The sequence below is a fragment of the Chiloscyllium plagiosum genome, unplaced genomic scaffold (assembly GCF_037043375.1).
Source record: "Chiloscyllium plagiosum isolate Xiang-an unplaced genomic scaffold, Cpla_swu_hap1 HiC_scaffold_26, whole genome shotgun sequence".
NCBI classification, from domain to species: Eukaryota; Metazoa; Chordata; class Chondrichthyes; order Orectolobiformes; family Hemiscylliidae; genus Chiloscyllium; species Chiloscyllium plagiosum.
The window spans coordinates 18,883,313-18,910,403 of record NW_028270164.1 but is presented as its reverse complement, the minus strand read 5'-3'; the positions used below and the strand labels follow the sequence as shown (position 1 = coordinate 18,910,403).

The following is a 27,091-nucleotide window of genomic DNA, read 5'->3' as shown; positions in this document are numbered from 1 at the left end:
ATTTTCCCAGTACTGGATGGGGAATTGTGGAATCAAATGAAAAGCTCTCTTCTGCATAATTCCTTGTATTTGTCAAGAAAGAGAACAATTGACAGCAAGGTTGCCAGGCCCTGGCTGCTTATTATGTAGAATTTACAGCACTAAAACTGGCCATTCATCCCAACGGATCTCTGATGGTGTTTATCCATCAAAGGAGCCAATAGCGAATTGAATGTTTGAGAATTGTAGGTCTGACAACAATGGACCATACTCACTACTATATTTCAAAAACAAACTGGTTCAAATCTATGTCATTTTCTCCTTCTGATCGAAAGGATTCTCCGTATGTCCTCTCTGTTGACAGCAGCTGCTTGGACTTCATCCAAACTGATGTTAGATATGCACAGAGCTAGGCAGAAGCTATTCACCCTTATAAGTGTCACAATGATGGATCATAACCCCAGGTCACCTACAGACATATTGAACCTTTAATTAAACCATGTGCTTTTGTTTTTGCAAAAAGGATGTACAGCTGAAATGACTGAGAACATAGATTGTGCACAATGTAATTCAGTGACTGTCTGGAAGGCCAATGTGAATTACTGACAGCCTCAAGGAAGATCTTGGAGTGTCACACCTGACGACTGTTGAGGAAGCTTCAAAGGGAAGGTCTTCACAAAGGAGAACTGCTCTGTAGACCAAAGAATAATCTCATGAATTATCTTAGACGATGGGCATGACAGGGAAAAAGAAAGCTGGCTCAGCGAGAGATATGTTTGTGTTTTCCCTTTACAAAAAGGCACGGGAGCAGGGTTAAAAGCCAATTTCAAACCTAGTTCAGGTGTTTTGTGGGTCAACGCACTGGGAAGGTCATAGCTTAAGGACAACTCTTAAATACCCTTGCACTGCTGGTAAAAAATGAAACCCATGACTCTTTTTCTGCAAGCCGGTCACTATTGAAAGGAAATAGGACAAAAATAAGTCAGTTAATTGGCAAAGCTAAGGATCTAAAACTCAACTGCTCAGCTACCAAAACCAACAATACTGGTATCACCCAATGTAACACCCCATTACCGACTCTTCACAAAATTCCAAGACTCAATTTTTTTAGGCTCACCTCTTATTTCTAAGAGAACAATTGTGTGTGTGTGTGTTATATTATTAGTTCTTCCTGTGTTGAATAACTAATAAAGTTATCCTTTGGTTAACTTAAGAAAGCCTGGTTAAATTAGATCCTTTTAAATTTGTTTGGTTTGGTTTGGGTAAAAGGCATCCATAAAGGAAGGGATTCTTTTTAAATTAACCTTGTCATGTTGTCACTTGTGATTGGCAATGTGTTTGACACTTAATTACCCTCTGGGCAATTAGGGACCTCGGATGCTGTGCTTTTCCAGTACCACTCTGATCTAAATTCTGGTTTCCAGCATCTACAATCCTCACTTTTGCTGGCCTGGATAGTGACACCCACACCTCATGTATAAATTTTAAAAAACTGACAAACACCAGTTCACCCCACCTCACCATGGAGCTTGTCAATTTGGGGTATCTCACCTGGAAACATAGTGAAACAGGAAGCCTTGGCCAAAGACTGGTTGTAACATGAAACATGCCACACGTTTGATGACACCCACATGTCTGGTGCTATAGATAACACTTACAAGCACGAAGCTTAACCTGTCTTTTGTCCACAATGTCAAGAGGCTCTTCAGTCAATTGGCATACATCAGTCAACTCACACCCTACTTGTCTGATGTTAGCTAATTCTGCACAATTAGACCACTGTTCTGTGGATAATCTTATACTAGCTCATACTTGCCAGTTTATAGTAACTCCTAAATCTGTTTTTATTACTTATTGCTATTTTATTCCAATAAAATAATACAGGTAACAGGAGGGTGCTAAAAGCCACAAAGTGCGAATTGTTTAGCGTCCATATTTTGGAAGTGAGACAGGCAGTATACAATTATGTGTGTCTGGAGGTTGGATCAAATGTTGTCTCTTAGAATTGGTCCTTAAGTTACATTCTAATAATTACAGAGAGTGCCAGTTTGTTGCTCTAGGACTAAATTGGGTTGGTTATATTGGCAGCAGTGTCTACCAGGCAAATACTGGAAGTGAGGGAGTGGAAGTAGTGGAGAAAACACAAGGTATTAGGTCAGAAGAAGACTTAAGTGTGTGATGAAGACATGAGGAACATTCCTGACTTCTGCTGCATATATCTGGTGGTGATTTATATTTTTGGATTTGGAGATGCCGGTGTCCACTATCACCTGATGAAGGAGCCTCACTCCGAAAGCTAGTGTGCTTCCAATTAAACCTGTTGGACTATAACCTGGTGTTGTGTGATTTATAACTTTATATTATTGGAGCCAGTCTCCAACATCCATGAAATGCAATGACATTATCATTGCTGATTGCTGCACTATCAACATTCTGGAGATTTCCATTAATCAGTGGTATAAATAAATTCTGCTGCTACAAGAGCATGTGAAAGGTTGGGAATTCTGCAGTGAGTACCTCATCACCTTCTGCTTTAGTTCAGTCAGCTGCAAAGACTAACATCTGTATTTCACCAATATTTTTATGGGTGGCATGAATTAACCCAGACATGAATTGCTCATATGGTCATCCTGATAATGAGAAACAGGTTTCAAGTGATGCGGATATTTCCACTGGCAGTTTGTTTCATTGTGCAATTGCCCTGAAGAGGGGAAAAATAGATTTTAAGACAAGCTTTTTTGAAACATGTGTGGCAGATGGCCTAGAGGTATAATTGCTGGACTGTTAATCCAGAGACCCAGGTCTGGGGACCCATATTTTAATCTTGGAATTTGAATTCAATAAAAATCTGGAATTAAGTGTCCAATGATGATACCATTGCCACTTGTCACAAATAGCCTGCCTGGGTCACTAAAATAGATGGATTAGCCATGTTAAAATGCCTAAAGTGTTCAGGGATGTACAGGTTAGCTGCATTAGCCATGGGAAATGTAGGGTTACAGGGATAGCATAGGGGAATGGGTCTGAGTGGGATGCTGTTCAGAGGGTTGGTGTGAACTTGTTGGGCCAAATGGCCTGCTTCCACACTGTAGGGGGATTCTATGATTCTAATCTCTTCTAGAGAAGGAAACTGCTATCCTTATCTGGTATGGACTAAATGTGACTCCAGACCCACAGCAATGTGGTTGACTCTTAACTGCCCTTCGGGATGGGCAATAAATGCTGACCTAGCATTCCACCCAGCCCTCCCACCCTATCCGTGTAACTCCGTGTTTGCCTTGGCTATTCCACCCAGCCTACACAGCCCTGGACACTCTGGGGCAATTTAGCAATTTAGCAACATGGTTCACTGTCCCCAAGAGAAAATGTGGAGGAAAGCCTTATTGTGCTGTGGGTAAGATAGATTGATGGATAATGGAACATTCCACTCTGTGATTGTTCAATCCAAGCTGATTGTTGGATATGGACATTGCGCTGGAAATGCAGGCAACAGTGGTTTCAATGGATTGCCAGATCTTGATCAGTCAGGGCCATTGGGTGGTAGAGGCTTGGAGTACATTAGGAAGAAGTACAGGGGATGGATGGAGGAGGGGATGGGCATTTCAAAGTCCAGGAGGAAAGGAAGATGTTGTGACCTGGAGGGAGTTGCTCCTCCTGATGCATTAGGGGTACCTTTCAGGGACTGCATTCACCTTTTAATTTTTTTTTACAAGACAAGGAGCTCACTCCTGCTTCCTGTCAATGCCAACTGTATCATGGTATAGGTATGGCAACACTGGGGTCAAATGAGCTTTTAACAAGTGTATTTAACCCATCATTATTTATTTAAATATGGCAAGTGGACAGCAGATTTCTATACTCACCCATTTCCCCTGTTGTAGGAGTCAGTGTCAGAGTGATGGCTATGGGCAGGAAGCTTATTTCACATCTTTTCAAAATGCACACTTCTTCTGCCAAAAACACACACGACAGTGGCAGATACAATCCAGCCCATTTTCTCCTGATGCCCCCAAAAAACTGTTCAGCATCTTTAAGGTCCAAGTCAGGATTGTGATGGAGCACTCTCCCCTTGTCTGAATGTACCCAGCACTTCAAAAACTCAATGCACTTAGATATTTTCTTATCAATCTGATCAGAGATGTTATGAACTCTGTTGGGGCAGGTGGGATTGAACTGAGCCTTCTGGTTGAGAAATAGGGACACTACCACTGTGTCACAGAAGTCCACTGCTTGGTTGTGTGACTGAGCTGATTGGTATGGTAAAGGCAAGGCAAAAAATCTGTGAGAATGCAGTTAGGAATGAAGTGAGTGAGTGTGGACAGAGCAAGAGAGCAGCCATGAGCTTTCCAACCCATAAATTAAGTCCCTGTCCATATATGTAAAGTGTCTTTGTTGCAGTCTTTCAATGCTAGTCACTGGAGTGTCCTGCAATGCAAGTTTGTCCCTCCTAAGCTTCCTGCAAGTATATTGGAGAGATGCCATGATGGTCGTAGGGATCGACAAATGGTTATGATTAGTTTTGATTCCCTACAGTGTGGAAACAGGCCCTTCAGCCCAACACCGACCCTCCAAAGAGTAATCCACCCAGATTCATCTCCCTCTGACTAATGGTTAATTTAGTATGGCCAATCCACCTGATCTGCATCTTTGGACTGTGGGAGGAAACCCACACAGGCATGGGGAGAATGTACAAACTCCCACACAGATAGTTTCCCGAGGCTGGAATCAAACCTGGGACCCTGGCGCTGTGAGGCAGCAGTCAAATATCGGATGCCAATGTCCATAGATGAGTGGGTGGCTTTTGTGCCTCTTTTGCTGTTTGTTCTTAAGCAACATGAAGACTGTTTGTAGCCAACAGTGAGCTGAATTTGGTAGGTACCTACTCTAACTTACATGGTGAATTTTCTTACCATCTAGTTTGGTTGGCACAGTTGGCTGTATAGAAAACTGAATGCTAATGAGGCAGATTGTGGGATTATTAAGGTCTTGACCAAGCTACAATCCTCCTTATTTGGTCACACACTATTGCCTCGTGAGGAACTCACTTGTTCACTCAGCCAAAGCATGAAGGATGCAGTGAGATGCTCCCAACATGGAGATCGGCTTGCACTTGACATTTTGTTTGAACCTGACTTACAGCGAAAGGTTATACCCGCAATGCTGACTTCTCCAGCTCCTGATGCTGCCTGGCTTGCTGTGTTCTTCCAGCCTCTTGCTTCTCTACCATGGAATCCATCATCTGCAGATTTTATTTTTGTCTCCAAATCTCAGTATAGCCAACATATTGCCACTAATGACCATATTCAATGAAATAATAAAAAAAGGTTTGATGGGATAGTCCCTAACAGGCATTAGGGTCCTGATTAATGTATTCAGTCCACCTAAGGCCTGGTTTAGGTAGCCTTTGAAGTGCCCAACCCATTATAGGATGCAATGGATTTTAGGCACTCTGGCAGGGCAGGACGTTTTACCTGAACTTTGTTGGTTTTCCTCCCAAGTACTTCACTTGGAAAATGGATGGAAGAAGGAGCAAGTTCCACACCCACGTTCTCTGCTCCCCACCCCACCCCACCCCATCAGAAATTCATAGGTTTCCACTCAGAAGGATCGTATTCATGGGTCATGCCAACTGGAACTGTTCAACATTGTTGTGGGCCAATGAAGGGAAAAGAAATGTTGAATTATGAAAAATTTGGAACTGCTTTGGAACATTCTGCATTCAGAGCTGTTGTCTCACAGGGAGCTAGGTTCGATTCCAGCCTCAAGCAACTATCCATGTGGAGTTTACACATTCTCCTTAGTGGATTTCCTTTGGGTGTTCTGGTTGCCTCCCACAGTCCAAAGATGTGCAGGTTCGGTGAGTTGGCCACGGGAAATTGGCCCATAGTATCCAGGGATGTGCAGTCTAGGTGGGTTGGCCATGGGAAATGCTGGGTTACAGGGAAAGGGTAGGGGGTTGGGTTTGAGTGGGATGCTGTTCGGAGGGTCGGTGTGCACTCGATGGGCCTGATGGCCTGCTTCCTCACTGTAGAGATTCTATGATTCTAAGATTTTAAAAGTTTAATTTGGTTGTAGAGCTGCGCAAGCTTTTTTGATTTAATAATTGAGTATAACTTTCTCAGTAAGTAATTGATTAAGGCCACTGACATATTGATCCCTGCAGTACTTGCTCTAAAGTATTTACATTAAGCAGGTGTAAGATAAAATAAGAGCAGTCACTGAAAGGTCCGATAGTTAGTGATGGCAAGTGACTGAGAAAATAGGATAAATACTGAGTGATGTATTGGCTTCTGTGTTCACCAAGGAGGTAGTAGTCTCTCTCCTGAGCTCTGAACTAAATTTCTAGATATGCACCTAAACTGTTTACAGTCATTAAATTATTTTGAGCTGAGGGTTATAATAAAGATTTTTAAATTTTAAGTCAACATCAGATTGAGACAGGGCTCAGTAATGGCTAGGAATAGCATCACCACCAACAACAACAATAATTTGCTTTGATATTGTGCCTTTTAATTCAGAAAAAAAAGTTGCAAAGGCTTTTTTGCTAAGGTGTAATGGGATAAAAATGGTCATCAAATCAAAAGCTATGTCTAAAAAGGTACAGGGGAAATTTATGAGGATAATTCCAGATTGTGTTGTTCACAGCAAATGTCAGACATTTTGGAGAGAGGGGTTGTACAATTGAAGGAATTTAGGATGTTTCAGAGATGGAAAACAAAGGACCATGCAGAGCTTAAAAATAAGGCTGACAAATTTAAAATTGGGGGTTGCAAGATATAACAAAGATAGGTTGATGGCAGAATTTGGCATGGGATAGGATACAGGCAGTAGAGTCTTAAATTAGTTAGTTTTTAAAGCATGTTGAGGTTTGGAGGCCTGAATAGAGCATTGGAATAATCAATTCTAAAATTGATAAAGGCATTACTGAGTGTTTGAACAAGAGATGGATTGAGACTGAACTGCAGGCAAGTAATATTGTGGAAATGGAATTAGTTGGTTTCTACATTGGCAAGGTTCTGAAGTCAATTTTCTAAGTTGGTCTGAGGCAGTGGCGACAATGAGAAATGAAATTGATAGCAAAGTGGTGGAATTCGAGGTTAAACTAAAGATGATGGCTTCAGTCTTGCTAATGTTCAAAACAATTTGAACCTCATCAAGGGCTGGACATTGGATGAGCAGAGCAGGGACAAGGACAGTGCATGCTACAAGATCCATTGTGAAGAGTTCTATCTGGCTGTATCCAAGTTACAAGTGGAACTTAATCACATTTCTTCAGATTATATTCCCAAAGACACATTCTGCAGTTGAGAGAAAGGGAAGGGGACCATAGAAAGAGCTCCTAAGGTAACAATTTGTGTTTAGATTAGCTGTTAAAATAGATGCATTGGTAAGACTGGATGGTTATAAATGGAATTAATGGACAATAGTCATTCTGGCATTCCCAACAAGATGAATACGGTGAACATAGATTATGTGATTGGCCATGTCAAAGACTATAGAGTGGTTGTTATAGATGAAAAGGTAAATGCATGTTGTCATTTATTTCTCTTTTCTTTGATTTAAGCCATATTTACCATCTGCCCGTGCTCACTAGTTTCCATTCTAGCTGTGCCTTGAATTGTAAAATTCTGACCCTTCCCATTTCATACAAGAAGAAACTGTTTTTCCAGTGGAAACCTTTCTTTTTTTCCATATCCCTAAGGTCTCAGTTTAGTTTTCTCTAATGTTTAGAAAAAAACAACAAAGCCTCCGCAAATATTCAATGTTGCACAGATGTTTCAAGGTGTTCTGATATGATATGACAGTTTATCATGTTTTACTAAACTCTTCTGCAGTGTACCCAAGAGAGATGAAGATTTACAGTTTACATGGCGTCCCCAGACAGGGATTTGAAGGGGAAAGAATCTTCATTGAAAGGTGTTTTGCCAAACAGTTTATCGTTTGGGGAGCAAGTGAAGTCAAAACAGAGGTATGTCACTGAGTTTATTCTGTTGTCTTCTGTGAGTGACATAATGATCTGTTTTCAGTTGGATTGATGTCACCATGTTATGTGCCTGCTTTAGAATAATGAACAATGCTTATTTTTAGTAGAACACAGACAGGTTATGAGAGCCAAGGCCAAGGGAAGAAACCTAATGTTCTAGTCTGTGTCCTCAGAAGTGACAAGAAAAATAAATAAGTAAATAAATAAATGCAAGGTTGTGCTTTATCAATGAATAGTCAAGGATAAGGCTACTGTAGGACCTTGTAGACTATCTTATCTTCAGAGTAATACATCAACTCTTTACAGTGACTATTTCAATGGCCTACATATCTCACATATTGTTCACACAGATTACAAGGGCCTTCAACTCAGAGCCTTGTTCAAATTTAGTCAATGAGCAGTTGTTTTTCCAAGCTCAAATTCCTCCTCTTTCCTCATCTCCTTCTTTTAAACAGACTACATTTTCCTGATTATAAAATTGGCTCTCGCCGAGGCATTTAAAGTAAGGTTAGTGTGTTAAACAAGATCCACTTATGCATGCCCATGCATGCAAGATACATTTGCATCAGTCAAATGATAGCTTTTCAGATTCAGTAATGCCCCTCAGCATTTGTAATCATCTGAATATGATAGGTTTTGTAAGTGTTGTTTCACATTGCCTTTAACCTACTAACACAAAGCATGGCAATAACAGCCTTCTGAACCAGCCATCTGAGCTTTTTATTATATCAGCTGAAACTCCAATGCTAGCACTCGAGTCTCTGAGATCACAACAGTCTGGTTCTGAGTCCCTCTCTAGGTCTGTAGCATCAAAGTTGAAGCTGCCAATCCTGCAGATAGGAAACCTTAGACTCTTTTGAGCTGGTAAACTTGAGATCATCTGTCTGCTCAGGCCAATATAAAAGATCCCATGTTCATTGAAATAACTGCACAGAGGCCAGTATCCTATCACCAAGTCCCCTTCTATTTACATGGTTTGGAGGTGCCGATGTTGGACTGGGATGTACAAAGTTAAAAAAATCACACAATACCAGGTTACAATCCAACAGGTTTATTTGGAAGCACTAGCTTTTGGAGCACTGCTCCTTCATCAGGTGAGTAGGAGCAGCGCTCTGAAAGCTAGTGCTTCCAAATAAACCTGTTGGACTGTAACCCAGTGTTGTATGATTTTTAACATTATTTACATGTGCACAGTACACTAGGTGTGGCTGGCCAGCTCAGAGTCAGTCCCTAAAGTGAGGATACTCTGACCCTCCTGTTTGTTTTTTTTTCTTTTTTTTCTTTTTTTTCTTTTTTTAGAGCCAGCTCTCAGAGTGTCAGGGCGAACCGCACATTTATTTTTTATTGGTCAGGGGATCAAGGGTTATGAGGAAAAGGCAGAAAAATGGGATTGAGAAACATGTCTGCCATGATTGAATGCGGCCTAATAAATAGCTCAACAGACGGTTATATCCCTTCACAAATTCACCCTTTATTTACACGTGGACAGTCTTTGACACTGATCCAGCTCCCTCAGAACCAGGTTTCAGAGTGAATAAACTGTCTGAGACTCCTGTTTATATCTGTCAGCCAGGGCTCCCCAATTTGCCCAGGTTAACAACCTCGATCAAGGATATCATAGCCAATAAAATCCACCTAGTTCCAATCACTACACGAACAGCAGAGGTCATCCCATTATCCTGGCCAATAGTTGTTCCTTAGACAACATCAGAAAAGCAGATTATTATTCTTTTAGTAGTTCTTTTATAATGCAGTGGTTGCATTCTTGTACAATCTCACATTGTAGTAAAATCATGGTTTAGAAACAGTGCTTAAAGTGTTGGTGATGTAATTGTGTGTTATAGCCAACGCATGTTTTAAAAGTTAGAGTTTTAGAAACAGTGTTCCCAATTCGTCAATCTGTTAGAGTGAATTTGTGTCAATGAGACATGCATTATGGCAGAATGACCTGCATCAGTTTGTGGTTTTCCAGAGTTCCAGTCTGTGTGACCTGCTTTACAATGGTGATGGCAAATTCAGAATTATTGTAAACCACTTAGAGGTGCCTCCTGATTATGAACAGTGCTATATAAATGCAAATCTTTCTTTTTTGAATGAGCATTCCTTTAATGTGGGCAAAAGTGGGTACCGCAGATGGTGGAGATTAAAGTCAATATTAGAGTGGTGCTGGAAAAGCACAGCAGGTCAGGCAGCATCTGAGGAGCAGGAGAATTGATGTTTCAGGCAAAAGCCCTTCATCAGGGATTTCTAGTAACACTCCAATCTTGATTCCTTCAATGTAGTTGACTGATGTGGAAAAGTTTGGTTTGAATAGTCTAATTTTTTATTTTATACACTTACCAGATGACAGCGTCACTGGTCAGGCCAGCACCTATAACTCATCCCTAATTGACCAGAAGGCAGTTAAGAATCAACCACTTTGCTGTGAGTCTGGAGTCACATGTAGACCAGATTGGATAAGGATGGCAGTTTCCTTCTCTGAAGGATATTAGTGGACCAGATGGGATTTTTTTCTTTATAATCAACACGCAGTCATTATTGGACTCTTAATTCCAGATTTTTAAAATTGAATGGAAATCCACCATAGCAGTATTTGAGCTTGGGTCCCCAGAATATGACCTGGGTCTCTGGATGAATAGTCCAGTGATAATGCCATGGGGCCATCACCTCCCCAAGTCCAATTGGTTTATTCCACAGGAAGGTGACTTATGCCTACAGTTGGTGTGATAGGAGTGTCTTAATTCAACACATGCAACTTGCATTAAATAGTTTTTTCATAATAAGACATTCATGATGCTACTGCCACTTTAATAGGCCATCTTACTTGATTTAAATTACATAAGCCTGGGTGTATTTCATCCTCCAACCCCAGAGAGTTCAGCTGCCAATTTTGTTTTAATATCTTGCAACACTCAGCTGTCTGACTGCAAGATCTTTTTCCCAAAGCCTGGCTGTCTTTCTTGGAGGTAAAAACAATGACTGCAGATGCTGGAAACCAGATTCTGGATCAGTGGTGCTGGAAGAGCACAGCAATTCAGGCAGCATCCAACGAGCAGTGAAATCGACGTTTCGGGCAAAAGCCCTTCATCAGGAATAAAGGCAAAGAGCCTGAAGCGTGGAGAGATAAGCTAGAGGAGGGTGGGGGTGGGGAGAAAGTAAAATAGAGTACAATAGGTGAATGGGGAGGGGATGATGGTGATAGGTCAGGGAGGAGGGTAGAGTGGATAGGTGGAAAAGAAGATAGGCAGGTATGACAAGTCATGGGGACAGTGCTGAGCTGGAAGTTTGGAACTAGGGTGAGGTGGGGGAAGGGGAAATGAGGAAGCTGTTGAAGTCCACATTGATGCCCTGGGGTTGAAGTGTTCCGAGGCGGAAGATGAGGCGTTCTTCCTCCAGGCGTCTGGTGGTGAGGGAGCGGCGGTGAAGGAGGCCCAGGACCTCCATGTCCTCGGCAGAATGGGAGGGGGAGTTGAAATGTTGGGCCACGGGGCGGTTTGGTTGATTGGTGCGGGTGTCTCGGAGATGTTCCCGCTCTGCTAGGAGACGCCCAGTCTCCCCAATGTAGAGGAGACCACATTGGGAGCAACGGATACAATAAATGATATTGGTGGATGTGCAGATAAAACTTTGATGGATGTGGAAGGCTCCTTTAGGGCCTTGGATAGAGGTGAGGGAGGAGGTGTGGGCAGGTTTTATAGTTCCTGCGGTGGCAGGGGAAAGTGCCAGGATGTGAGGATGGGTCGTAGGGGGGCGTGGACCTGACCAGGTAGTCACGGAGGGAACGGTCTTTGCGGAAGGCGGAAAGGGGTGGGGAGGGAAATATATCCCTGGTGGTGGGGTCTTTTTGGAGGTGGCAGAAATGTCGGCGGATGATTTGGTTTATGCGAAGGTTTGTAGGGTGGAAGGTGATCACCAGGGGCGTTCTGTCCTTGTTACGGTTGGAGGGGTGGGGTCTGAGGGCGGAGGTGCGGGATGTGGACAAGATGCGTTGGAGGGCATCTTTAACCACGTGGGAAGGGAAATTGCGGTCTCTAAAGAAGGAGGCCATCTGGTGTGTTCTATGGTGGAACTGGTCCTCCTGGGAGCAGATACAGCGGAGGCAGAGGAATTGGGAATACGGGATGGCATTTTTGCAAGAGATAGGGTGGGAAGAGGTGTAAAGGGTTTTATTTTCTTAAAGTCTCTCTCTCTATGTCAAAAATATCTGCGCTTTTGCAAACTGAGGGGAATCAAAGGTTTTTCCAAAACAATGCAAGTGGAGCCTTTCTGAATATCCAGACAACTAACAAATCATTTATTGTTTAGTTACTGGAAGAAGCAGCTTCCAATTAACATAATAATCACCTTTCATCTGGAACTCTTCTTCCTTTACAGAAGTAGTGGGAGTATACATTCCTTTTAAAATACAGCATTCAAAGCAAACCTTTTATCAACTCCTTTATGTGTTAATATTGTCAACAATAGTTAGAAATGGGACAGGAGTGTTTGCTGTATACAATAAGCTCCATTTTCTGTTACAACAACAACTTAGATAATGTCTCTAAATTGTGTAATGTAAGGTGCTTCACGGGACAGTAATCAAACAAAGCTTGAAACAAACACATATATGGATATGTTGGGATAAGTAAAGCAATAGATTTAAAAGGAGCATCTTTAAGGGGAGAAATGACGGAGTGAGGGCGATGTATTTGGAAGGAAATCTCAGAGATTTGGGGCTAAGTTGGACATTTGGACATTTTCTGTTCTAAGTCTCTTGAAGATTGGGTGACTATTCTCAAACTGAACTCTCTCAGTCAAAGTTATACAAGTGATCACCCAGCCTCTGCCTCAGGTGGTAACTAGTGCTATTATTCAGTGCCAGCTTTAATCATAGCTTGCCAATTGCCTGAGTTGGTCAAGCTTACCACGTAAACCTGGACATTTCACAAAGCTCTCCTAGTCCAGCCCAATCACAACCTCAATCACTTGTGGCCCATTCATCTACATTTCCATTAATAACCATTGGATAGTGACCAGGAAGGCAGGGAATATTAGCTGAATATGTTTTCCCTTCTTGGTTCAGGGACACTGAAACTAGCTGCACCAACTTCACTGTCCCAAGCCGAGATCAGATAATGGCAAAAGAATTGCAAGAAAATTTCATTTGATTGTGTGTCTCATTACTAGACCAACAAAATATCCTGCAGTTGAATAATAGAATCCCAGAAACACACTTTATTAATAACATTGGTAATTCAACAACCTGTATGGAGTAAACTGTGTACAACATCAAAGAAACCCATTGAATGAGAGTGGAAGCAGGTTATCTATGTGCATCAGGGATCACCTAAGATGAAGAAGAACAGTGTCATCAGAGTCGAGATTGTAGTGCTGGAAAAGCACAGCAGGTCAAGCAGCATCTGAGAAGCAGGAGAATCGACGTTTCGGACATAAGCTCTTCATCAGGAATGAGGATGGTGGGCTGGGGCTAAGAGATAAATGGGAGGGGGGTGGCATTGGGGGGAAAATAGCTGGGAAAATGATGAAGGTGAGGGAGAAGGTGATGGGGGGAGTGATGGACGGGTCCAAAGGGCAGTGCCGAGTTAGATGCTTGGGACTGGGATAATGTAGAGGGAGGGAAAATGAAAAGCTGTTGAAATCCACATTTATCCTGTGTGGTTGCAGGATCCCAAGGTGGAATATGAGGCGTTCCTCCTCCAGGCGTCAGTGATAATGATTTGGTAGAGGTCCAGGACCTGTGTGTCCTTGATGGAATGGGAGGGGTAGTTGAAATGTTCAGCTATGGGGCGGTGGGGTTGGTGGATGAGGGTGACCCAGAGATGTTTTCTGAAACAATCCACAAGAAGGTGCCCTGTCTCCCCGATGTAGAGGTGACCACACCGGGTGCAATGGATGCAGTAGATGACATGGAGAGATACAAGTAATTGTCCGATGGATGTGGAAGGATCCCTTGGGGCCTTGGACAGAGGTGAGGGGAACAGTGTGTGGGTAGGTTTTGCACTTCTTGCGGTGACAGAGAAAGGTGCCAGGAATGGGGTGTGGGCTGTGGGCTGATGGTGGGGTGGAGGGGTGATGGTGGACCTGACGAGGGAATCGTGGAGGGAATGGTCTTTTCAGAACACTGATAGGGGTGGGGATGGAAATATATCTCTGGTGGTGGGGTTCATTTGGAGGTGGCGGAGGATGATGCGTTGTATTTGGAGGTTGGTGGGGTAGAAGGTGAGGACCAGGGTGGGGTTCTGTCCTTGTTGCATTGGGAAAAGTGAGGTTCAAGGGCGGTGGTGCGGGAAGTGGAGGAGATGCGCTGGAGGGCATCGTCAGCCACATGGGAAGGGAAGTTGCGATTGTGGACCCGTCCATCACTCCCCCCTCTGACCTATCACCTTCTCCCTCACCTTCGTCCACCTAACTCTTTCCCATCTACCTCCCCCCCAACCACATCCCCTCCCATCTATCTCTCAGCCCCGGCCCACAAGCCTCATTCCTGATGAAGAGTTTATGCCCGAAGCATCGATTCTCCTACTCCTCAGATGCTGCCTGACCGGCTGTGCATTTCCAGCACTACGCTCAGAGCTCCACCATCTGCAGCGCATACTTTCTCCTAATTGATTTCAACCCTACTGCGAAGCCTCTTCCAAGGATGTCTACCTTGAAGACGTTCTCCTCCTCTCTCTACAAAGATCTCAGGGAGTCTCTCTCTCACTGTACTCCCCAAGTACTCTCCTCTGCTCTGAAGCTCCTCAGCTATGTTCTCATGCAGACTCGCTACCACAGCCACATCTCCTTCCGCAGTACCTGCCTACGGAACCATCTGATCCCACATAGACTCCGGACCATATTAAGACCAACCCAGTTTGGAGCTGAACAGGATGCCCAGTACACACTACGAATCCGAAACCTTCAAAAACGATTCTCTTTCCTGATCCTCCACTCCACGCTATCAGCCATGTGCCACCATCTACTCTACCTGCAGTCAGTCCTGCCCCTCAGGGCCTCACTTTCCCAGACCTGCAACAGACCTCTGTATTTCTACATCCTCAGAAGGGTACATATGCTCAACAAATGGTATTTCTCTATTGCATCAGACATAAAAACAAACTTTCATGTACTTCCCTCCATACATGGGTTTCCTTGAATCTTCCTTGAGTCTTCCCCCAACCTCTGGAACTGCCCAGATGTCGTTAGGCACCCGGCCGCTCCTTCCACAACCACCAGGCCAATTGATGCCCCGACGCCGCAGCATGGCCCACTGCCACTGCCGACCACCCAACCACCTCCGTGCCAGCCAAGAAGACTACCGCCGCAGGATGCACTGGTGCGGCTAGATTCATCAGCACAGGCACGATACCTACCTTGCATGTCACTTCCGCCCCCACAGTTGCCGCTGTGACAGCCACTTCCACCCCACTGGATGTCTGTTGTCAACGTCACTTTCACTGCCAGTGACATCACTAGCCGAGTACCCAGCAGTAACGCTGCCCTCGCCACCCATGATGCCACTTCCACCCTCTCTGTGAGTGTCATTTCCGTTGCTGATGTCACTACTGGCCCTATAACCACGCCCACTCAAGCAATTGTCTCTGCCCCCACCTTGAGCTCCAGCCCCACATCAGGTCCTAGCTCCCATCCCTGCCACATTTTTACCATTCCTACAGACCACCCCCTCACTAAGGATGAATGTTTAGTCCTCAGTAAAGGCCTCACCTTTATCCCTCTATGGTCCCAGATTAATGAGTTTGACACACACTGTGACCTTGAATGTTTCTTCCACCGCGTATGCCTCTGTGCCCACTTTTTCAACCAAGACACCCACCCACCCACCAAGGACCCCTTCTCCCGCCTCCAACACACCCCATCCACCTGGACACCCTTTGCTGGCCTGTTACCCGCCCTTGACTTCTTTATTTCAAACTGCTGCTGTGACATCGACCCCCTCAAACTGTCCAACTGCCTCACCCACTCCAATGTCTCACCCTCACAACGCGCAGCACTCCACTCCCTCTGCTCCAACATAAACTCACCATCAAACCCGCAGATAAGGGCCGGGGGGGGGGGGGGTGCAGTAGTAATGTGGCACACCGACCTCTACACTGCTGAAGCCATCCATCAACTCGCAGCCACCTCCTCCTACTGCCCCCTTGATCATGACCTTACCTCCCATCACCAAGCCATCATCTCCCAGACCATCCACAGCCTCATTACCTCTGGGGATCTCCCATCCACAGCCTCCAATCTCATTGTCCATGAATCCTGCACCACCTGATTCTACTTGCTACGATTCACAAACCTGACTGCCCCATTTGACCCATTGTCTCAGCCTGTGCCTGTCCCACCAAATTCATCTCTTCCTATCTCGAGATGGTCCTGTCCCCCTTAGTCTAGGAACTCCCCACCTATGTTCGTGACACCAGTCATGCCTTCACATCCTCCAAGATTTTCATTTCCCCGGTCCCCAAAGCCTCATCTTCCCCAAGGACATCCAGTCCCTGTAGATATCAATCCGTCATGACAAAGATCTCCAAGTCCTCCGTTTCTTCCTCTCACGCCATCCCAATCAGAACCCTTCCAGCGAGACCCTCATCCGCCTGGCTGAACTGGTCCTCACCCTCAGCAAATTCTCCTTCCTATCCTCCCACTTCCTCCAAATCAAAGGGGTAGTCATGGGCACCCACATGGGACCCAGCTATGCCTGCCTGGTACATTGAACAGTCCATCTTCCGGAGTTACAATGGCACCATCCCCCACCTGTTCCTCCGCTACATCATTGATTGTATCAGCACTGCCTTGTTCTTCCATGAGGTGGTTGAACAGTACATCAACTTTACCAATACCTTCCACCCTGACCTCAAATTCACCTGGACCATCTCGGCAACCTCCCTCCCCTTCCTGGACCTCTCCATCACCATCTGTGGCCACTGACTAACCAGACATATACTACAAGCCCACCGACTCCCACAGCTACCTAGACTACACCTCCTCCCACCCTACCTCTGTAAAGACATCATCCCTTATTCCCAATTCCTCTGACTCTGCTCCATCTGTTCCCAGGATGACCAATTCCACCTCAGAAATTCACAGATGGCCTCCTTCTTCAACAATCGCAACTTTTCTTCCCACATGGTTGACGATGGCCTCCAGCGCAACTCCTCCACTTCACACACCACCGCCCCTGGACCCCACCCCTCGCAACACAATAAAGACAGAAACCCCAAGGTCCTCACCTTCCACCCCACCAACCTCCACATGCAACACATTATCCTCCGCCACTTCTGCTACCACCAAACAGACACCACTATCAGAGATATATTTCCCTCTCCACCCCTATCAGCATTCCGAAAAGACCATTCCCTCCACGACTCCCTCATCAGGTCCACATCCCCCACCTGCCCAAACCCCACTCCTGGCACTTTTCCCTGCCACTTCAGGAAGTACAAAACCTGCCCCCTCACCTCTGACCAAGGCCCTAAGGGATCCTTCCACATCCATCAGATATTCACCTGCACCTCTCCCAATGTCATCTACTGTATCCGATGCACCCAGTGTGGTTTCCTCTACATCGGGGAGACAGGACGCCTTCTTGTGGAACATTTCAGAGAACATCTCTGGGACACCCTCACCCACCAACCCCACTGCCCTGTGGCTGAACACTTCATCTCCCCCTCCCACTCCATTAAGGACATGCAGGTCCTGGGCCTCCTCCACTGCCAAACCGTTACCACCTGACCCCTGGAGGAGGAAACCCTCATATTCCTCCTTGGGACCCTACAACCACACGGGATAAATGTGGATTTCAACAGCTTCCTCATTTCCCCTCCCCCCATATTATCCCAGTCCCAAGTCTCCAACTCAACACCGCCCTCCGGACCCATCCATCACTCCCGCCTCTGACCTATCACCTTCTCCCTCACCTTCATCTACCTATTGCTTTCCCAGCTACCTTCCACCCAACCCCACCCTCCTCCTATTTATCTCTCAGCCTCCGGACCACAAGCCTCACTCCTTATGAAGGGCTTTTGCCTGAAACATCGATTCTCCCACTCCTTGGATGCTGCCTGACCTGCTTTGCTTTTCCACACTCTCCACTCTGAGCTCCAGCATTTGCAGTCTTCAATTTCTTTTAGTGTCATCAGAGGCACTATCTTTCAGATGAAGCATTAAAACAATGCCACACTTACCCTCTCAGGTGGGAATAAACATCCTTAATCCTATTTGAAGAGAAAGAAGGAGTTATGAATGGGCCAATATTTACCCTGGTCAACATGATACACAAAACAACAGATTCATAGTGCAAGGTTCCCTGTGGGAGCTTCTCTGTGTTCATATTGCTACCATATTTCCTAATTACAACATTTTAATTACTATACTTCAAGAAATCAGTCATTGGCTATAAAGCACTTTGAAGTGTTCTCTGAAGAGCACTATATAAATGCAAATTTTTCTTTCACCTTGAATGGTTCTTTGTTAGTGTCATTTAACCATGTTGTATATTTACCGTCATTTATTCTGTCCCACACACACATCACAGAATGATAACGCTCATTGGCCACAACTTTCCACCATCCAACTCTATGCATTAAAGGTCAATGTGTGGAATCATGTGGGTCGATGAGTAGCAAGTTCTTACTTTTTCATCTAAGTCCTGTAGCTTGTTAATACTAACCAAGATTTTCCTAAGTTCAGTCAACTGAAGAAAGTGCAACCACATATATTTTCTGAATTGATATTTCCTCATGTGAATCAAACTTGAATGAGAGGTCATAATTTTAGGATAAGCAATACCAAATTTAAAACATTGATGAGGAGAAATTACTTCTCTTGAAGAATCAGGAAGTTGTGGAATCAATAGCCCTGAATACAGTGGTTCCTGGGTCATTGAGTAAATTTTAGGAAGAGATGGACAGATTTTTAATTAGTAGTGGATTAAAAGGACATGGAGAGTGGCAGAAAAGTAGAATTGAGGCTGAGATGAGATCTATCATGATCATATTGAATAATGAAGCCTAATGCTGCTCCTAGTTTGTATGTTCTTAAGTTTTTATTAACCACGATTCAATAAGTCTCAGGTGCAACCTTGTCTCATGCCAAAGCCTACTTCCTGTAAGCACTTCTACAGGCTGATCAACTGAAACATTGGAGTTAGTGACAAACAATTGTGAGCCCTGAGAATCCTCCTGCTGTTCCTGTTAATGGAAAATACACTTTTCTGATAATCATTCTAATGTCACTCAGGTCCCTGCTCAGATCCTGGGTAATAGGATTGAATCCAAATCCTTAAATTCTGCTTCTCCTTAGTTGCCAACTGAATGTATCCCTGGAATTTTCATCGTGCAACTTGTCCCCATGACCCGACCATTAATTGACCAATATGTTCTGGCCTATGACCTTCCTACACCAGTTGGAAAAGAAAAAGACTTGTTACTATAGGGTGGCATGGTAGCTCAGTGGTTAGCACTACTGCCTCACCGCGCCAAGGTCCCAGGTTCAATTCTAGCCTCAGACAACTGCCAGGTGGAGTTTGTACATTCTCCCTGTGTCTGCATGGGTTTCCTCCGGGTGCTCTGGTCTCTGTTGATGTCTGTGTGGGTTTCCTGTCAGTACTTCAGTTTCCTCCCACAATCCAAAGGTTAGGTGAATTGGCCATGTTAAATGCAGGGTGAGTCTGGGTGGGATCCTCTTTGGAGGGATGGTGAAGACTTGATGGGCTGAATGGCCTGTTCCCACCCTGTAGGGATTCAATGTGCTTGACAGGTAAGCACTTACATCAATGTCACATTTAAGCATAACAAATCATGTAATTAAGGGAGACATTTCTCTTGTCTAGTTTTCTTGCGTGACTTGGATCCTCATATCCTAACCATTTGAATGCAACTTTGCATTCCTAACCAACAATGCAGGATTGGCCTGGAGTCTGTAGGAACTGAAGATCAATTTCTTTGGACATTTCTGTGGAAAAAAATCACAGGGGGATTAAAAAGGTTTTGTTTCATTTTCTCCGAACAGTTTTCTTCTCGAGATATAAAAATATTTAAAAATGGAGGGGGAGTAAAGACTTTTTGGCTGAACGTCGGGCATCATTCAATTAAGATTAGATTCCCTACAGTGTGGAAACAGACCCTTTGGCCCAACCAGTCCATACCGACCCTCCGCAGAGTAACCCACCCAGACCCATTTCCCTTTGACTAGTGCACCTAACACTATAGCCAATTTAGCATGGCCAATTCACCTGACCTGCACATCTTTGGACTGTGGGAGAAAACCGGAGCACCCGGAGAAAACCCACGCAGACACGGGGAGAATGTACAAACTCCACACAGACAATCACCCGAGGCTGGAATCAAACCCAGGTCCCTGATACTTTGCAGTATCAGTGCTACCTATTGAAACAATGTGCAACACTAGGATTGCATGAGATTCAAATTGGGGAATTGTGGAATTGGTGCCAGAGGGATCTGCTCCCTTTTTTCAGTATTGTGGTTCAAAACTCTGATTTTTGTCAAAACAAGAGGGAAGACCACGTCAAAAATATATTAGCACACAAAACATGTTGGAGGGTTCTGTATTTTGACCTGTCAAGTAAGTCATTGTCAAGATATTCTCTCAGTTATTCTCTAAGGATAAACAGGTTATAACTCAAAACTGAGATGAGGAGTAATTGCTTCAGTCTGAGGTTTGAGAGTCTTTGGAATGCCTTACCACAGAGAGCTGAGGAGGCACAGTCCTTGTATATACTGTATTTAAAGTCAAGATAGACAGATTCTTGATCAGTAGGAGAATTAAGGGTCATGTTGAAAGGGCAGGGAAAACGGACATGAGGAATGTTGGATCAGCCATGATCCTATTGAATAGCAGAGCGGGTTGGAGGGGCCTACACTTGTTTCTATTTCTTATGGTCTTATGATCTTAACACACTGATCATTTTCGCTACATGAATGTTAGTGGTGAACTGTACTGATTAAGGCATATAGTAAGCAATATGGCAGCAAATGCAAAAACATCATCAATTTTGTCGATTCAAATCAATGATTTATTGCAAAACAGCAATAACTTGTATTTATATAATATCCTCAATATGAGCAAATAGCCCAGAACAATTCACAGAGGTACAAAGTAAAAATAGATAGCAAGCCAATTAAAAAAAAGATAAAAATCCTGGGCAGTGGTGAGATTTTAAGGAAGGTCAAAAAGTCAAAGGTGTCTGGCGCAAGGTGAAGAGGCAAAGTTATAGGATTTCCTACATTGTAATATTGCTCAGAGAGCAATTAAGAAGCAACCACATTGCTGTGGGTCTGGACTCACATAAGGGCCAGACTAGGTAAGGATGGCAGATATCTTTCCCTAAAGGACATCAATGAGCCTGATAGGTTACACTAGCTTGTAGTTCCAATTTTTACCCAATTCAAATTTCGCCATCTGCTATTATGGAATTGAAACCCACGTCCAGGAATATTAGCCTGGCATTCTGAACTACTATCATCTTCACTACATACTCGAAGACGTCACTGAGAAAGGATACAGGCAGCCATATAGAGATTGAAGTACATGGATGAAGAGGTCAATTTTGTATACGTTGCATTTGATTTGGTTAAGGTTTGAGTAAAAGACATTTGGATGAACTAAAGGCAATGGACAGCAAAGATTAGGAGGTTAGCTCGGATTATGTTGGACTGGTTTGGTTTCAAAGCAATAAAGTAACAAATAACCTGGCAGAGGAGCCCAGAGGGTAATGTTATAGACCAAGAAGTAAGTAATCCTTGTGATATAGAGGGAATTTGGTTGATAATTCAGTTTAATGTAAAGAGGACAGTTAGAATTGGTGAGATGGTTAGACAATCTGTGATAGGTGTCAATGGTGGTTTCAGTCTTCCCAATGTCTAGTTGGAGAAAATTGAAGCTTGCCCAAGATTGGATCTTTAACAAGTAGACTCTGAATATCACAGCTCATTGTTTTATTTGAAATCTGGCCATTCCAGGTTGAGGTAAAAATGAATGGTTGCTCTGTATCATTCAGAGGGACCTAATTTGATTCTATAGCAGGGTACTTGGGTATTGAAAGCAGGAAGCCTATGGCCCAGCTGGTGATGACTGCTGACACTTTCAATGTGCAAGAGGATAACAGCAACCTTATGCAAAACAAAGTTTCTTTTCTTGACCGTTACAGATGATTGTCAGCAAAACTGAACAAAATGTTAGTGGTGTACCGCAGGAAGCAGCTGAGTGCTGAAAGGTGTTTTTCATTGCAAGGCAGATCACTAGATCCGCTCCAACTACTGAAAATAAAACCCTATACTAAGCTTACTGGTCCTGTTTGCACATTAAATGTTACAGTCAGGGCTTCAGCTTAACATCTCATCTCCTATAATACAGCAACCTTCAGTTACCAGCCTGTCTCAGCCTTGATACCAGTGTAGAATCATATTAGACCTTCTGACTCAAAAGCGAAATTGCTGATTCTTCAAGAAAACAAAATGCTGGTTTCAATCCTTTGTCCATAGAAAGGATTTGGAAGGAGACTTTTACTCCCAGGACCTCAGAAGCTTTATGGTCAATTATATTTTTTGAAATGTGTTCAATCCATTCTAATGTGGAAAAGATTAACATCCCAGATGAGCCCTTATTTTGGGGCGGCACAGTGGCTCAGTGGTTAGCACCGCTGCCTCACAGCACCAGGGTTCCAGGTTCAATTCCCACCCTGGGCGGCTGTCTGTGTGGAGTTTGCCCATTCTCCCTGTGTCTGCATGCGTTTCCTCCGGGTGCTCCGGTTTCCTCCCACAGTCCAAAGATGTGCACGTCAGGTAAATTAGCTATGCTAAATTACCCATAGTGTTAGGTGCATTAGTCAGAGGGAAATGGGTCTGGGTGGGTTGCTCTTCGGAGGGTCGGTGTGGACTGGTTGGGCCAAAGAGCCTGTTGCCACACTGTAGGGAATCTAATCTAAAACATTGAACTTTACAGTGCAGTACAGGTCCTTTGGCTCTTGATGTTGTGTTGACCTGAGAAATTAATCTGATACCCATCTAACCTACATCATTCTATTATTATCCAGTCAACATGGAGATTTTAGAGCAGTGTATTCAAGAAAGTCTTTAAAAACAAATCAAAATTAAAAGTAGTTAAAATGCAATCGAACCAGGCATTGAAGATACCAATTTGAAAAAAAATTACTTAGTTTGAAAACAAAGAACAATGACTTAGCCTGCCTCAGTGATTGGATAGTACAAAAAGTCTAATCCAAATTTTGCAACAGTAAATATTTCTGATGTTTCCAGCTCTTGCTTGATGTGAAATGTGCAGCACTAACCTCCTATCTCTATATGTTAATGTAGGTTTGTTTTGATTGAAATTGTGCAAATTAGTCCTGGACCTGCAGTGTTGCTTAGAATAGGTAATTAGAATGCCCACAACAACTGACTAGAGTAACCAAAGAGCACTCAGACAGCCTATATCACAACAGATCTGCCATTTTAACAAGCACTAGTTGATGAAGAGACTGGTGATCCTGAGCCCTGTTGTGACCTGTACCTTGCAAGCAATGCCATTACTCAGAGCCTGACCCAGTTTCCAAGACAACGGTTCGCTTGGCGTCAAATGGATTAAGCTGACCATGTTTGATGACGATGCTGCCCCCGTACGAGTTATGCACCGACTGAGATAGCACATGCATTGTTATGTTTGTATTCATCATCTTACCAAGTTCTCTGGAAATAAAGCAAAGCTGCTACTAGTGCTGATTTAAAGACATGTCCCAGAAAAAGTGAAACTTTTTTTTCTCCCAGGGATATATTTCCTTCTTTCATTCATGCCTCTATTTTGTTTGTGAGCTAATTAATGTCTATTAAACCCTCCTGTAAAAGTGCTGAGTCTTCCGTGCTATTGAATAAGATATGCAAGAGACCTATATATTTAAAACATCCACTAATTTATAAAGAACATGTAGACATTTCACTTAATCGTAAATACCATATCATAACTCAGAAAGTTACTCGGCCTGTTGTGTTGGTAGTAAAGATTTTGAACATGAATTTGAATACCCCTATCAAATCTCCTGTCAGTTTTCTTCACTCCAAGGGCAACAGTCTCAACGTCTCCAATCTATCCATGAAACTGAAGGTCCTTGGCTCTGAAACCATTCCTGTGAACCTTATCTGTACTGTCTCCAATGTTTTCACTTACTTCCTAAAGTGCAGACCATAAAATATAGAAGCAGAATTAGATCATTCAGCCCATTGAGTCTGCTTCAACATCAAACCCATTCTCTTGCTTTCTCCTGGTAACCCTTGATCTCTTTACCAATAAAGAATCTATCTATCTCTGTTTTAAATGCATTAATTGACTTGGCCTCCACAACCTTCTGTAGCAGTGAGTTCCACAATGCACACCCTCTCACTGAAGGAACTCCTCCTATTACAACTTCTAAAGGATCATCTCTCCACTCTGACATTGTGCCCTCGGGTCCTAGTCTCTCCTACTATTAGAAACATCTTCTCCACATCCACTCTATCCAGTTCTCTTAGTAATCTGTCAGTTCCAATTAGATCATCCCTCATCCTTCTAAACTCTATTGAGCACAGACACAGGGTCCTCATCTGCTCCTCAAATGATAAGCCCTTCATTCCCAGGATTATTCTAGTAAACCTTCTCTGGAATCCCTCCAACACCAGCACATTTCTCCTTAGATACAGGGCCCAAAACTGTTCACAATTTTCTAAATGTGGTCTGACCAGAGTGTTATACAGCCTCAGTAGTACACTTCTGCTCTGGTATTCTAGCCCTCTTGAAATGAATGCTAACATTGTATTTGTTTTTCTAACTGCCAACCGAACCTGCATGTTAAGCTGAAGTGAATCCTGAACTATGACTCCTAAGCCTCTTTGTGCTTCAGATTTCCAAAGCCTTTCTCCATTTAGAAAATAGCCTACACCTCTATTCTTCCTAACAAAGTACATAACCTCACACTTTCTCATATTGCATTCCATCTGCCACTCCTTCACCCACTATCCTAGACTGTCCAAGTCTTTCTGCAACCTCCCCACTTCCTGAACATTACCTGTCCCTCCACCTATCTTTCTGTCATTTTCAAAATTAGCAACAATGCCTTCAGTTCCTTCATCCTGATCGTTAATGTATAACGTGAATAGCTGTGAGCCCAACATTGACCCCTGCAGAATTCCAGTAGTCATTGGCTTCCATTCTGAAAAAAATCCCATTATTTCTCCCCCTCTCTGTCAGCCAATCCTCTATCAATACCAGTACTTTGCCCCTAATATCATGGGCCCTCCTCTTCTTCAGCAGCTTCCTGCATGGAACCTTATCAAAGGCCTTCTAGAAATCCAAATAGGTCATGTCCTCTGGCTCTCCTTTGTCTAACTTGTTCATTACTTATAATATTATAGTGTTATACAGCATGGAAACAGATCCTTCAGCTCAATCAGTCCATGCCAACTATAATCCCAAACTAAACTAGTCCCACCTGCCTGCTCCTGGCCCATATCCTTCAAATCTTTCCTAGTCATGGACTTAACCAAATGTCTTTTAAACATTGTAATTGTGCCCAAATTCACCATAGCCTCAGGAAGTACATTCCACACACAAACCACCCTCATTGTAAACAAATTGCCCCTCATGTCTTTTTTAAATCTCTCCTGCCTCACCTTAAAAGTGATCCACCCCAGTTTTGAAATCCCCGATCCTATGGAAATGACACCTATCATTCATCATATCTATACACCTCATGATTTTCTCAAGGAATTCTAACAGATTTGTCAGGCAGGATGAAGTTGTGCTGACCCAGCCATATTTTACCATGCACTTTGAAGTACTCTACAATCTCGTCTTTAACGATAAATTCTAAAATGTTACCAACCATGCTTCGCCTGCCTCCCTCCCTTCTTAAACAAGGCTCTTACATTATGCATTTTGCAGTCCTCTGGTACCCTCCCTGGTTCCAATTATTCCTGAAAGATCACCATCAATGCCACCACAATCTCCTCAGCTAATTCCTTCAGAACTCTGGGTTGTAGACCATCTGGTCCTTTCAGCTTCCCCAACACCTTCTCAGTAGATTAGATTACCTACAGCGTGGAAACAGGCCCTTCAGCCCAACCAGTCCATACCGACCCTCCAAAGAGTAAATCCACCCAGACTCATTTCCCTCTGACTAATGCACCTAACACTATGGGCAATTTAGCATGGCCAATTCACCTGACCTGCACATCTTTGGACTGTGAGAGGAAACCGCAGCACCCGGAGGAACCCACACAGACACAGGGAGAATGTGCAAACTCCACACAGTCACCCAAAGGTGGAATCGAACCCGGGACCGGGTGCTGTGAGGCAGCAGTGCTAACCACTGAGCCACCATGCTGTCCTGTTGTTGGTCACTATACCCACCTCTGTCCCTTAATCTCTTGAAGTTCTGGAACTCTGCTGGCACCATCTACTGTGAAAATGAATGCAATGTATGTATTCAAGATCCTCTGCCATTTCTTTGTTTTCCATTATCACTTCTCCAGCCTCAGTAAAATAGGGCTGAGACAGTGCGGGCTTCATCAAGTGGAAGGCACGCCCGACAAATCTACTGGAATTCTCTGAGGAGGTAACTGGGAAGTTAGATAAAGGAGAGCAAGTAGTTCAATGTCGGCTCTTGTCTCTCTCTTATCTTTCATATATTTAAAAAGCTTTTGTACTCTTATATTATGAGCTAGCTTACTCTCATACTTCATTTTCTTCCCTTTTATTTATTGCTTCATTACTCATTGCTGGTTTTTAAAAACTTTCCAATCCTCTGACATCCCACTAAACTTCACCACATTGTATGCTTTTATGCTGTCCCTGACTTTCCTTGTCAGCCATGGTCACCTTATAAAGCCATAGAGTCATTGAGATGTACAGCACGAAAACAGACCTTTCGGTACAACTCGTCCATGCTGACCAGATATCCCAACCTAATCGAGTCCCACTTGCCAGCATCTGGCCCATATCCCTTCCTATTCATATACACATCCAGATGCCTTTTAAATGTTGCAATTGTACTAGTCTATACTATTTCCTCATTCCATACACATACCACCCTCTGCTTGAAAAAGGTGACCCTTAGGTCCCTTTTAAATTTTTCCACTCTTACCCTAAACC

The 27,091-nt window shown here is 43.6% G+C and overlaps 1 protein-coding gene across 1 annotated transcript in view; it reads left to right on the top strand.

Moving 5' to 3' along the window:
- The window catches only part of LOC122563122 (lumican), a 409,094-nt gene that overhangs the window by 73,252 nt on the left and 308,751 nt on the right, over positions 1 to 27,091 (top strand). The window contains 1 exon segment of the mRNA XM_087973534.1: positions 7,815 to 7,948. The gene's annotated coding sequence lies outside the window, so the exon portion shown is untranslated.